This window comes from Coenobita brevimanus, chromosome 13 (genome assembly GCF_032717465.1).
Source record: "Coenobita brevimanus isolate Jiangsu-jjx chromosome 13, ASM3271746v2, whole genome shotgun sequence".
Taxonomy (NCBI): domain Eukaryota; kingdom Metazoa; phylum Arthropoda; class Malacostraca; order Decapoda; family Coenobitidae; genus Coenobita; species Coenobita brevimanus.
Window position 1 is genome coordinate 19,288,117 of NC_136966.1, and position 15,624 is coordinate 19,303,740.

Sequence of the window (15,624 nt, forward strand, 5' to 3'; positions counted from 1 at the left end):
TTTCGATGGTTACAGTTCCTTCTCCATCCATCTTTCCATCCTTGGCTACCCTTCCTCCATTCATCCTTCCTTCCATCCACTAGACATTGCTGGCTTATGGTTATCCTTCCTCTATCTATCGTTCCTTTCATCCGCCTGACCCCTTTTCTCTACCTGGAGGTCCCATTCATTAACCCTAATCTTTCATCTTGTCTCATAATATAAACCTTAGTGTCGAGATTTCAACTTCCCTCATTTCTCCCTCCTTCCCCTCTTCCAACAGAATAACATCGACATGTGCCAAAAATTGGCTAGATATATTTTCCCTTTCAGATTAGGGTAGTGTAGAATGCAATTTTCTTCCATTCTTTCCTACGAAAATTCATGACAGATTTTCTGTGTTACATGGTTGTTCTTCTCACTGTTTTCTGCAAGTTTTAACTCCAGGGTTTGGTGGGTGATAGGTAGTCTCTATGCTTACCCATCCTTGTTGTCAGAATATTTGTGATAGTTATTATAACTTACTCTATAACAAACAACCTCGAAAAGATAAATAGATCTGTTGCTGTCTGGTATACACTTGAACTCTCTTTACCCCCCTCCTCCTATCCTGCTGCTCTTGCCTCTCCATCCCTCACTTCCCTTCTCACCCCCTTCCCTCCTCATTCTCTTCACCATTTTATTACGGTGCCTCTTAACCCTCCTCTCCCTCCTCGTACCTCACCATCTACACCACAGCTCCACCTTTCTCTTCCCTTCCAGCTTCGCTTTCCTCCCTACTCCCCTCCATCACCTCTCCATTCGTCTTTCCTTTTCATCATGGTATTGTTTTCATTCTCCTTTCTCTTTACATACCACACTATCTATGCCACCTCTTGCTTTCCTCTCTCTATTGACCCCTTCTTCATCAATCAATTATCTCACTCTCTCCCAACACCATTATATCAACCCAAAACTCATCAATCTTTCTATCTCTATCTCTTCCACCTTTTGCCACCTTACAGTAGTAAATCCTTTCTTTCTCTCCACACTACATCAGTCAGCCATTTCTCCCCCTTTCCTCCCATCTCCCTCTCCATCATAACTGCTCTTCCCCTAAATATCAACTCTTACACATTCATTTCCTCCACCCTTTCCTACCTCAAAATACGTTCTTTCCTTATTTCTCATCATTTGCTCCTCCCCCTCCCCCCTTTCTCTCCTTTCATCCCTTCCCTCTTTTGTTTGCAGTCCGATTGCCTTCCCTCCCTATCACCTCTTTCTCCTCACTGCTTTTTAGTCATACCATGTCCATCAGCTCCTCTTCTCTGTAATGTCCTCAGGTTCACCACTCTTCATCAGTTGTACGTTTCTACCCCCCTCCCTCCTACTTACCTGCCTCTCTCTTCCCTCCCTCCCTCCCTTACTCCCCATCACCCATCTATCCTTTCATCTCCACTTCTGCCATCTCTCCCGAAACCCTATCTTCTCTTCTCCATCAGTCCCTCTCATCTCTTCCCTCCCCCCCTCTTTTCCATCCCTGCACTTTCATCATTTCCTCTCTCCTTGCTACAGACCTCCCCGCCACCCATCAGCCTGTCCATCTATACCTCTTCCATCCTGAACTACCCTTGTACATTAGCCCTGATTGCTGCCACGGTGTAAGTATAAACTAATCAGTGGGTTCGCCCCTCCCGCTACCCAGTTCAGTCAATACCTCACACTTCACATCCATTCTTAGTTCATGCTGTATTTTTTTTTTTTTTTTTTTTTTTTTACAGATATTGAGCTATCTGTTATCTTGACACCTTGAATGCAGTGACGTTTTTTAAATATTTTGCGCCACCAGACTGTTACCATTGGACTGACTATTTGATTTCTTAAAGCTATACCTCATACCCACAAGGTCCTCTTAGTTTTTTTTTTCTTTATCTGGAAGATTTTGAAGAGAGAGATTTAGCATGGAATTGAGGTATTTTTTATCTTAATTCCTTCACAAACTGAGTTGCATTCCGGTAGAGAGAATATCTGCAGTAAAAGTAAATGGGTTTCTTGAGCCTCCATTCTCCTGGAATTCTGCATACAGCCATATCATTATGTCTAAACTGTGAAGGAACGCATTATTCCCTTCACGAGAATTATTGTACCCACACACCGGAAAAAAAAAAAAAAATGTTTGGGTATTATTTGTCCATTTCTAGCAGCCACGGTTATGTACCATCATCATATTTCCCATCGTGTTACCTTCATACCAAAAAGAAACGCTACGATATGCATCTACCATAACACTTTCTGCCAAGTTACTTTTTCTGTTCTTTTTTTTTTTTCTTTTTTTCTTACTATTTCCACATGATGCTATTCCCTTTAAAATAGGCATTTCGTACTGGCAGAGTTAGATGTAGCCTTCATTAACCTCTTTTACTGTTAGGGATCCGGCCTAAATTGAGTAAATTCCTCTGGGGGTCCAAGAAAGTTAATAAAACAAAAGTAAAATACGGCGTCGGATTGCAAGAGAACAAATACAGGCAACATCTAGTGGAAACAAATATCAAGTGTAAAATATTTCGCCATCAAGTCAGCCCAGCACAGACAACAATACTTCTGGACCCAAACTTTGATCCGTCTTTGGCCACGAAGTTTTATTTGCGAAATTATCATGGATGGAGTTGTATATAAGGATAATACAATGGGGAGATGAGGGAGAATCATGAGAATCGTAGGTAAGTGATGCTGAGACAAAGGGAGGAATATTAACACGAAGACAACTGGAAGTTGTGAAACTGAAATGTATTTAGGATTATTACTATTAATATAACCAGTAGACTCACATACGAGGATTATGGAAATGGTAGCTAACCGAGGGCTGCTCGGAAATTTAGCTGAGGGAAGGGGAAATATTTGTTTTTAATGGAAAAAAAAATGCAGGAATAAGGTTTTCTCCTTCGGACTCTATGAAATACAGAGACGCACATGAGAATTATGGAAATGACAATCATGTGAATGTTGCAGGAACTTGCGAAGGCTGCCCACGGCGGCCTACACTATTTTGGCTCATCACTCTTTGTTTACTTTCCAAAACTTTGAAATAAACTAAATATTTATCAATACTATAATTACTATGTGGCCTTGGCTCCGTTGGCATTATCACAGAAAAAAAAAAAAATCTGAAGGATAAATTTAATAATTTTCGGAAATAAAAAGAAATCGGAATATTGAAACCAAATTTGTATACAGTAAATCTGAGGACCTGGGGTATGTTCTTGCAAAGTTTCATAATCGGTCCAAGCGTCAAGGACGAGTAGCTAGACAAACCTTATATAGGAATGATAAGTTAGTGAGACTGAGAGAAGACCAGCACGTTTTGCACTGTATAACACGTATTGTCTCCTTCTGGCTATCAGGCTTTATTTAGGAACATTATTATTTTCAGACTTCCAGGTGAGGCTTGTGAAATTGGGAGACAACTGGGTATCATGAGAATGGAAGGAAACTGAGAAAGAGAAAAGATGAGGAAGAGAGAGGGGCTGGGTATGTTTTTTCTTGGGTCAGCTGTAGTTTTAAAACTTGAATAATGGGCACACACACACACACACACACACACACACACACACACACACACACAAACACAAACACACACACACACACACACACACACACACACACACACACACACACACACACACACACACATCAGCGGAACAGAAGTCTGTCGCAGAACGCAGGCTGGAATAAGAAAACGACAACTAATCAGCGTGTATTGAGTCCCATCGAGAGAGAGAGAGAGAGAGAGAGAGAGAGAGAGAGAGAGAGAGAGAGAAGACTGGGACTGCAGGACAATGATGGAGGCGGAGAGGAAAGGCAGTGGGGGCAAGAATGTAAAGAATAAAGGCACAAAACATGATATTCCAGTATATTCAGGAAACAGGCCCTGTCAGGACTCAGTGGCGTTTTTGTGTATTGTCTATACAGTGTGGAGAGAGAACCTGAAGAGAAAAGAAATTGTTATGACAACTTCTTTTTCTTCTCCTCTCCCCCTCCCACCTCCACCACCATTTACTTCCCTGACTCCTCCTCAGAGACTTTCGGAAATAAAATTTGTTCTTGTGCATTGCCTTGCCAGTGGACAGAGAGAAACTAAGGAAGGGAAATTGTCTGGGGACTATTTTCTCTCTCTCTCTCTCTCTCTCTCTCTCTCTCTCTCTCTCTCTCTCTCTCTCTCTCTCTCTCTCTCTCTCTCTCTCTCTCTCTCTCTCTGTCTCTCTCAATAGTAAAGTTATAATTCTGTCTCCTTTACTTGGTCCAAGCGTTTGTTTATTTCGCGTAGCTCGATGCCAGAAAATGACAATATTCCAACCCTACGTTCTTTTCATAGCACTTCTTCAAGACTAGTTTCATGTTTCGCTGTTAATCTAGTGTTCCAATGTAGAATGCAAGATGAAGACATCACTATTTTAGGCCAAGTTAAAGCGAACAGAGCATACCAAATAAAGAAGTTTCTACCTATACACTTGTTTCACTCCACATTCAACACTGTTTTCGCTGAGGTTTATTGAAATCCAGCTTTCTTTATTAATACGGGTAAATATTTCATTTCTATTGTAGCTGCAACTTATTCTATTGTTGTTATATTTTTCTTCTTCTTCCTCTTATTCCTCTTCTTCTTCTTCTTTCCTCTTTCTTCTTCTTCTTCTTCTCGTTTTTCTTCTTCTTCTTCTCCTTTCTTCTTTCTCCTTCTTTTCTTGTTCTTCTTGACAGTATACATAATAATGAATCTCATCACAAAGGCAATAAACCACACAAAGCAATATATACTGTATCATTACCGGACTGACCAATACATTACACATAGAGACAGCCCTTCATATATCTACCTCATTACCCCTATCATGTTTGTAAGAACTCTAGTATTCTATTCCAGCAAATGTCAAATGATTTACATAAGCCTAAGAGTGTTAATTATGTCTATTATTAACCCTCTTGTGGTCAATACACTTCCATTATTCTGTTTTGTTTAATGCCAGACGATTTCATTCACCTGAGAGAGTCATAGGAGCCTGAGGGAATAAATGACAACCTTGTACAACGTGGAGGTATCTTGAAAGGTCTCTAAATCTACCTTTATGTTGCTAAATACTACGTGTGGGAATTCAGTCTCTTTGTTTTACCAGCGCCTGTTGTTCCTTATACCTGGAATGGCCAACTCTCTCTCTCTCTCTCTCTCTCTCCCTTTGTATGGCGTGAATAATTAATGAATGGAAGAGTGGCCCATTGAATTGGGCAAGCTTAGGCTGTCTGGACGTTGCTACTCCTCACCCTGCCCTAGGGTGGGAAAGGAGGTTCGGATGATGATGATGATGATTATTCACGTTCACCTTACCTTCACTCCCTCCCTTCCTTCCATTTCTTCATTCCCTTTGATTACTCCTTCCCTACCATTTCTTCCTTCATTTATTCCATCCTTCATTCCATCCATCCATTCTTCTTTCGTTCTTTCTTCCTCTTTCTTTCTTTCTTCATTTCTTTCTTTTTTTTACTCTTTTCATTCTTTCCCTCTCTATTTCTTTTCTCCTCTTTTCCTTCATTCTTCCTTCCTTCCTGTTTAAATCCGTTTCCTTTTATAACTCCTTCTTTTCACTTTCACTCCTACTGTCATAGATCATGCATTAGTATTTCTTCCCTTCCATTTCCTCCCATGGTTCCTTCCTTCCTCCCTGTTCGCATTTCAGACTCAGTTGCCCAATCCACCCACCGTATCATCATCTACCATCCTCTTGTGATATCTTCTGCCTCTACCAGGTTCCCTTTAATTGGTGTTCCATAAACCATCTTGACTTATTTCTTCCCGTCTCAAATCTCGGCCACGCTAACTATTAGGTGTGTGTTCGGTGTACCACATTCATTATAATCGGGACTCTGGTTTCCTAAACAGAACTGACTGAGGTATTTTGCTTGCCCAGACTTTCAAATACTCAGACGCTGCCATCTTTGATGTCGCCACCACCAAACCGACCACCACCATTCTCATCAGAGAGCAGTATAATCTGAGACTTTAGTGTAAACGTCTTTTGCTGATCGCTTCTAGAAGACTGAGACAGGAGACATAGAATTTGATCCTTTCCGAACCTCATGTGGTCAGCATTGATGCTAAAACCTTGTCATCATCATCACCATCATCATTCTAACCCCTTTCTCCGCCAGTACAGATTTTTGTGTGTAAGGGGGAGCCAGGATTCCAAAGGCCTAAATGATGTGTCAGTGACGGCAGCCGATTTCATTGGACATGCAAACAAACAAAGCTATTCTGACGGCTAAAGGCAAGGATATAAATGCAGGAAGGAGAAGACGGTTAATAAATAAGAATCCAGGGAGTAAAGTTTAATATATCATTTTAAAAAATACACCTATTCCCTAACGTTGTCTTTTCTTTCCCCCCACTGGCACTTCTGGGCCAACGTTTCCAATCATCTCCCATTATACCGTGACTGAAATGTCGCAACTGCGTAGGGAGAGAAATACTTCAGTCGAGAATCACAGTAGACCATGCGACATCAAGCTGTGTGGACAGATAGAAAAATTAATGGATACTCAGACAGGTAGAGAAATAGGCAGGTAAAAAAAGAAAGTCATACATAACAGACTGGTGGGTTGAATGACATACTGACGGACAGATAGATAGGCAGACTGATATACAGATACACAGATAGAAAGATAGACAGACAGATAGATTTAGTAGACAGATATACTGATAGACATTATTTCCTTCTCTTCCAAGACTCATTATTATTTCTTCACCAACACACTAATATTTAATACTTGTCTTTTGCTTAGGTGTCAGTGTGTTTCGTGGCTGAGACGTGCCTCGTCACGGACAGCATACACCAACACACCAGCCAAACACCATTCGTTTATTGACGCCAAGGCCCTTAGTCTCGTCAGCTTAGCAGGCTTTGGGCGGTGTTTTAGGTGGCATTGGAGGCACCGTACGCTAGCAGTTCATTTTGCTGTAACGGCACAGTGTTCATGTGTATGTATTTGTTTAATAATGTCGACATACAGTGCATGAATTAGCACACAAGAATATACTGAAAGACCCATACGTATATCTGTGTGGTATACGAGGCTTTGAAGCACTTCTTCCTTAGCGATCTCTTTGCATTTTACACCTTAACATTTTCTTGTATGTTGTTGATATTGTTTTAAATATTGATGTAGTTTGCATTATTTGCACACAACAAGATGCCGAGGTGGACCGTGCAGAATTAATCGCTAACGATGAGGTGTTACGAAATCTCCAAAGCAGCTTAGAACACGACTCTTTGTTGCATCTCTTCCTTTGGGGAGTTGTTTCACACGTAGCTGCTTAATATTATCGTGCTTGGTCACTGTTTGCTTGTCATAACGACGTAGCTTGCATAAATAACCCTACTGTGTTATTGTCTGGACACCTCTAGTATTCTATTACAGCTGACAGTGAACACGAGAACCTAAGAGTGTTCGTACTGCCATCGTTAACCCTCTCACGGTGGGAAAAACTCCTGTATTCCACTTCACCTCACGCCAGATGATTTACTCAGCTGAGAGTCAGTCACAGGAACCTGAGAGATGTAACACATAAATACAGAAATAAACCGGAAAGGAGTTGCTAGGCAGCATCCTTGGCCGACAAGAGATAATGGCAATATAGACCGTAGCACGTTCTTATAAGCGGTTTATTATACCGTTTACACGTCGAGAGAGAGAGAGAGAGAGAGAGAGAGAGAGAGAGAGAGAGAGAGAGAGAGAGAGAGAGAGAGAGAGAGAGAGAGAGAGAGAGAGGTGCAATGTGCAGAATAATTCGCTGAAAAAGAGCAGCTGGGAATTCTCCAAAACCACTCAGACTACTGTTCAGAGTGGCAGAGTGTTGGGTTTGTCAACACAGAGGGAGGGTTGGGAAAGAAGGGAATGACCTGCAAGGGAATGAGAAGGACATTATATACCTTCTTTCATCATCAGGACTAAGGATACTAAATTATGTTTTTGCTGACAGGTTGGCAAGCAGGTAGACAAACATATAGATAGATAGACAGGTAAAACGACAGACAGACAGACAGACAGAGAGGCGAACACTACAAAGATAGGCGAAGGAGCGACTGGTATTTTTATCGGAATGGGGAGCCGTTATGCTAAATGGCTCTGGAACTCTCGTAACATCTCTTCCTTAACGATTAATCCTGCACATTATACCTCACCAAATTCCTGTATGCAAACTGTGCTCATATTTAAATGATAAAGATAAAATGCAAGAGAATGTTCAGGCTTAATAGGCAAAATAAACTGCCAAGAAAAATGTGTTACGAAGCCGTCTATGCCACCTAGATTACGGCCCAAAAAACTCGGCCAGAGAAGAGGTAGGAAATAAGAACGGAAGGGAGGGGTGGAAGGGAATGGGAGGAGGCCAAAATTAAGATCTCTGTATTTAGAGATGTTTAGTCACAACATTTAAAAGACTGGAGATCATACGCAGCTGGAAAAACAGAATAAGAAAAATCTCCCCAGTTGACCGGTTGCATACGTATGAGGATCAGCATTAGAGGTAATTTCTACATCAAAGATCTGGACAGAGAAAGGATGAGAATGTGTAACTAGACGGGTGCTGCGTACCCTGCATAACTGTGGCGGGAAATGGAAGAGGGATTAAAATCGTTGAAGGAATAGTCTGTGATTCGATAAAATTACGAACGAGCTATGTTTACTCTTTGTGTTAAGTTTGGAAATGAGCAGCCCGGCCAGACCCGACCAGACCCAACCCGGCCGTCACGCTACGCAGACACTAATAACTTTACTCCTATGTGAGGTGGAGTTGAAATTCTTTCTGCATATGATACACTCATTCAATAAGTTTTGTTATCAACTAAAAGCTCACCCATTGAGGCGCAGGAACTCCTTGGAATCTCGAGTTTTCCAAGGGAGTGTTTGGCTCTAATCTTTGAACACCTCAGTTACGAAATCATATTAAAAAAGATTTGCCGTCGTAACACTGTGTTTTTTGGCATCAGCTTTAGTAATTAAATATTGGAGATTCCGCCTATAATTTTACGATAACGTTTTTGCTGTTTTGATAATGAAATCGCCATGGGAAAACTCCCCATTTCTGACTTTAATCATCTCGTCAATAACCAAGTCTTTATCGATTTAGTTTCGACGACACGGCAGGTTGGCAGCGGATATTGTACAATTTAGCATTGCGTGGGTGAGGAGTGCTACGGCACCTCGCTTGACACCAGCACTAACGTACTGTTGGAACCTATATTGCTGAAACAAACCCTGAGCTATATCAAGAACAAAGGATTTGAGCTAATCTAAAAGGGGAATCATCCAGGGGGAAATCATCCAAGGAAAACTCCCTGTTCTTTACTTTCATCCAGCGATTAATATATCAGAAGTAAATTAATAACATGGCGTTCGCTAGCTCGTCACGCGCTTACAAGCACACTTTACTGGTAGTGGTAGTAGTAGAGTAGTAGTAGCAGTAGTAGTAGCAGTAATAGTTGTAGCAGTAGTAGTAGTAGCAGTAGTAGTAGTACAGTAAAGAGACAGACAAACAGACAGACTGACAGACAGACCAGCACCTTGGTTGATAGCGGGGAGGCCTGGGAGCTTCGCGGTCGGCTGAGGAATCTTTTGTGGTGTTAAATGAATGGCGGCGACAGAGATGAATATGCTTAATCTGGCAGAAAAATCTAATGGCATGTGAGATTATTGTGTAGAAAACTGTAAACATCCGCTGAGCTGATACAGGGCCAACGTTACCTAGGGAAAATGGGTGCAAAAGAGTGAGAGGAAGAGTCAAATATATAAATTTGCCTGTTTTGGGTCCACAGAACGGAAGAAATATTTTATCATTATTATTTCTGCCATCCATAGACGGCTTTGCTTAGCTTAAAAGTGTTCAATGGCAGTATGAACAGTAATAAACAAGCTGGTTGAGAAGACGTTCCAGGGAATCTCCTAGGGCCACGAAAACAACCATCCCCTCACCTTTCGACCTCCTCTCTCCCTTGGAACCCCCACTAGTCACGTACTGACATAGACATTCCTTGCCTTTATGGGCTGGCTGATCTACGAGAGAGAGAGAGAGAGAGAGAGAGAGAGAGAGAGAGAGAGAGTCAAAAAGTTTTTTGAAAAATGCAAGATGACAGACGAGACGAAGGAAGATGAGACAGCAAGGGAAAGACGATGGCAGAGCAGAACTGAGAATAAAAGTGGGTACCGCACAGGTGAGCCCAGTGAAAGAATGTGTTTGGGGCAGCCACACAATACCGCTCTTTCGCTGCTGAAAGGTTGTCAGTACCCTTTATCCAATTTATAAAGAGTCGGATCCTGGTCCTGTCTCTCAAATCAGCCCGCCTCTTTAACCTCTTCACTACGGTGACGTACTTTTTTATTCTTGCCATCTCCAGAATATTCTATAGCTTTCATAAACTATCTACTAAACATCCGTTCTACAGTTGGCAAAAAAAAAAAAGTATATTTGTAACCTGAGAAAAATAAATATATACTGTAATCGGATGAAATGGTTGTCAGTACCTTTCTTTCTGTACACTGTAATTTGGGTGGGATATGATTCGGACAGTATTTCATTAAAGTCCTCACAGTTGCTAATTCCTCCACAACTAAAGGCCAGAATTAATTGAAAAACAGTTGTTTTGAGGAATATATTAAGTCTTTCCCTGTCATGGACGCACTGAGGTTTTTGTTATCTGTTTGTCCTTTTTGTTGGATAACGTTAGTTGATCATCGTCGTCACCATTATCATCATCATTAGATTCCTAATTTTCAGTATGACGTGTTGTATCCAGAACACACACACACACACACACACACACACACACACACACACACACACACACACACACACACACACACACACACACACACACACACACACACTAGAAAAGCAGTTACGTATGAAACAAATTTTCCAGTGATTATAGAAAACTTAAGTGGGGATGAGCATACTTAACACAGTACGATGATTCCTTTTCATCTTGGCAACGCGATGTTGTACTAATTGTTAACACAACCAAGTTTGATTTCCAGGTCGGTCAGATTATGAACAATGCTTCCCCGTGTCTTTTTTACCCAGCAGTGGAGAGAGAGGCCTGGACTGTATATAAATGCCATCATTGTGTGCCGTATTCTAGGGAAGGATTGTAACAGGGTAAAAAAAAAACATTTACTTTCTGTTTTAATGATACTCGTATTGTTGATAGCATTACTTATAAACCTTATTTTCAGTTTAATTATTTTTTTTTTTATAAATAGGGGAAACGACTTGTGCGGTCTTTCATGTTTTTGCGGCTTAATATGTTGCATGACGCTGCATTCTATAAGAGGTGGCCTCGAAAATTCGACTCTCCAACAAGGAACAAAGAGAAGGACTGACAATGAAGGAAAGTGAAAAAGTGCAACGTATGTGTGAAAGGGACGCCATTTTGTGTGTGTGTGTGTGTGTGTGTGTGTGTGTGTGTGTGTGTGTGTGTGTGTGTGTGTGTTTGTGTGTGTGTGTGTGTGTGTGTGTGTGAACATATATATATTTACATGTAGACAGATAGATAGAGATAGATAAATAGATAGGTAGATACTGATATATAAGTTAGAACAAGAAAGAGAAAAAGAGAACATAAAGGGGAATGCTGGGGCGTGGAGATGGAGGTGTGATAGAGCACGCAGGTCGAGCGACATTAATCAAGGATGCACAAAAACAATTGAGGCTGGGGTGACAAAGCGCGGCGGGAGGCACCACGCCGCCGAGGAAATAAACACCAACCCGCACACAAGGACACACTCTATATACTGTAGAGTGTGTCCTTGTGTGCGGGTCTCTGTCCTCTGTCACAGTGCAGGTCACTGGTGCTGTCCTTTCGATGGTGATGCATTAAACAGGGTCTTCCTCGGTTTATAAATAAATATATATATATATATATATATATATATATATATATATATATATATATATATATATATATATATCCATCGCCCAATCCTACATTGCCCCATGAGGAGCCTAGGAGCCCGGGGCTAAGCAGTTGGTCCCGACATTTAAGATGAGAGTATATATATATATATATATATATATATATATATATATATATATATATATATATATATATATTGTGTGTGTGTGTGTTCTGGGGGGAGGGGGGAGTTAGTGAGTGGGGGGATACTTCAGTGAAAGACAATGAGTATAAAAGAAGGGGTTCAGTCATTGGTGAGAGAATGTAGAGGTTCACTGAACGGCAGGGGCAGGAACAGGGTTGTGCTTGGCCAAGGAGGAAAGATGCAGCTTATGTTGGTTTTGTTTTCACCTGACAGAACTGAACCACTCCCATAACATGAATATTTGATCGTAGATGCATGAAATTCAATGAACCTTGGATAATGGTGAAAGAATGAATCTCTTTGGTTGCTAGTGACACTGAGGTTCCACTTGAATACAAACCACTGCTGCATGAAATTTGATTTGGCCGGGGTATGACGTAGGTATGAGTCCCTTTGGTTAGTAGTGAAATCAACTCTCCAGTCTGACTACACTTTGCCAACAGTGAGTTGAAAGGGGTTAGGAGTGTTCGTCAGATTAGATTAAAATAATGCACTGTAGTGAAGCGGTGAGTAAGGGGCTGGGTGAGTGGAGGAGAGAGGGTTTAATGACGGGTAAAGGAGGAAGAGAACGTTGCGAAGGAGGGGGTAGGGTGAAAATTTAGCCTTTTCAATGAGTAGTGAGAGGGGAGTGTTCAGTTTTTCAGTGAGTAAAGAGGGAAGGAGGTCAGTGAGTGGAGAAAAGGGGTGGTTAATACAAAGAGGTAGGAGGTTCGGCCAGAGGGAGGAGTGCAGAGGGGGTCCAGTAAGTCGGGAGAGGGATTAAGGAAGTCAGTGAAGTATGGGGAGTGGCGTATTCAGTGAGTGTCAGGATGAGTGTACCGTGTGGTTTGGGGTGACCGGCCGCTGAGATCGCTGCTCAGATGCTAGAGGTGTTTGCTTCTTCATGGTGCACCGAGAAGGGGTTAGGGGTTAAGAGGCATAGGAGGTGGGGAGAGGGGAAGGAAGGTGGAAGATGAGAGGGAAGTTGAAAGAAGGTGGAATATAATGGGAAAGGAGGGGAAGAGTAAGACTGAAAGAGAGGAGAAGGAGTATAGAATATTGTACAAAGAGTACAAAGGAAAGTAAATAGCAAGACCTTTTGACAATGTTTGTTACAGAGAAGACCGTAATTGTTGTATCTATATTCTAAGCTGCAGATAAGGACAGTAGAGCTACAAGACAGGAGAAACGGGAGAGAAAAAAAAAAGGGGGGGGGGGAAGGAGGGGAAAGATAGAGAATAGAGAGGGAAGGATGGAGAGAATACTGGGAAAAGGTGGGAGAGTGAAGGTGTATTGTGGAAAGAAGGGGGCGAGGGGAGGGGAGAAGAAGGAATGGGGGGGGGAAGGAGGAAAACGGGGAAGAGAAAAGGGGAAGAAGGCAGGAAGAGAAGAAGTGGAAAAAAGAGGGAAAAGGAGAGGAGGGAGAATGAAGGGCAGGGAAGGGGAGGTATGCGAGAAAGAAGTGGACGAGACGAGAAGGATGGGAGGGTGGAAAGGAGAAGTTAGGGATGAGGACGAGAGGGAAAACTGGAGAAAGGAGAGGAATGGGAAAGGAGGGAGAGGAAGTTGGGCTGCATGCAAACTGACGAGCGTATAATTCTCGACGGCGATTAATTTGACAATGACTGAAGGGCATGCATACGACACTACTTTCTCTCTGGATATGGAGATGCAGTCGAGTCTTACTGATATCATTTTACTCGTAATGTATTGCCAGGAAGCGTGTGTGTAGTTAGCTCAAAAAGAACATTGGCAGGGCTAAGAAAGTTGAGAGATTACTTAATCTTCTTAGGGTGCATTAACTTCGTCATAATATAGCTTCTTATTGGCATGGCATACAGGAATTACTACTACTACTACTACTAATAATAATAATAATAATAAAAACTACAGCTGGGTTATGTAGTAAACTTGCAATCTTTTGGGTAAGACTATACAATTAGTAGGTGCCTCTAGATGTGATGGACCTATAATATACTGTACTGTTATAACTACCACTACTAGTATATGGCTACGTGAACTACACTAAACAGCAGAGCGGCGAATAGTTCCGGCAAGTTAACATGAATGAACTATGGTCCGCAGCAGAAAATAATCTGTAATTACAGTAGTTACAAGCAACAACCAGATTACCTCGCTATAGCAATCAACGTTCTTCACTTTCACACCATAATCAGCCAACCGTGAAGGGGCAAACGCCGCGGGGCGCATAGCCTCACTCACCCTCCGACTCCACCCACTCGTGTCCCTTTGTGCAACCCTCCAGGCAGCGACTCTTCCTCCGCTAAGTATATCCCGACAAGAGTGACTGACCTGCTCCAGCCATGAGTTACGTGGCCTTCTCCTTGGCCTCCTCCACCCTGGGTTAACTCGTTCAGAGATCGTCCTATCAGCAAGAACAGCCTCAGGAGAGCGGGCCAAGGGCCTTTATAGCTCATATATATATATATATATATATATATATATATATATATATATATATATATATATATATATGAGCTATATGGGCCCTTGGCCCGCTTTCCTGGGGCTGTTCCTGCTGATATACATATATATATATATATATATATATATATATATATATATGTATATATATATATATATATATATATATATATATATATATATATATATATATATATACCAGTCTGCCAAAGGGCTTCCATGACTCATGTAACCCCCTGATCATGGCTTCGCCCCCGGCTTTGATCAGTTCTGCTGGGGTGTCACAAACACCAGCTGCTCTACCATTTTTCAACCTAGCCACTGTCTTCTTGATTTCATAAAGAGAAGGCACGGCCTCATCAATTGGTGGGACAGCAGTCAATGGTTGTACACCGGTCGACAAAGCTCCCCATTGAGAGGTTCGGCCATATACAGCTGCACAAAGTGCTCAGCCTAACAAGCTATATACTCACTTACCCCCAGCACAAGCCATGCATCTGCTGTCTGAACAGAGTTAACCTGAGAGGTGGGTTTGGAGTGGTGCTTCTTCAGGGATCGGTAGGCTGGTCGAAGGTCATTTGCAAGAAAACGGCCTTCCACCTCCTCAGCCATTTCCCTGACACTCTCTTTGTCCCATCTTAATAAAACTCGTGCCCGTCGAGAAAGAAGTCCGTGCTGTTCCTGATCCCCAACCAGTCTGGCAACACGACTCTCCTCAGCCGTGGTCAGCTCCCTCCGCAAGATGAATCCCCTCCTTGATCTAGGGTAGTCTCCAGTACACTCATCAGCTGCTGCCAGGGTATCGTGCTTTAAGGTATCCCATCGTTCAACAGGATCCTCAACAGTATCGAGCACTTCAGACCGATTTGAAACTGCCACTGCATACTAATAGGAACACTCCAATCCCTGAGTTTCTCAAGATGGAACCTTTTCTGGTGGCATCTTGAGAATCTCTCAGTTTTGATTTGTAGCCTTTGAATAGCAACAAGTCTGTGATCAGTAGCAAAGAACTCCGCACTCCTGAAAACCCTGCGGTTCTGAGGGATCCTCCAGTGAGTACTAACAAGAATGTGATCAATCTCCTTAGCAACCCCTCCAGCA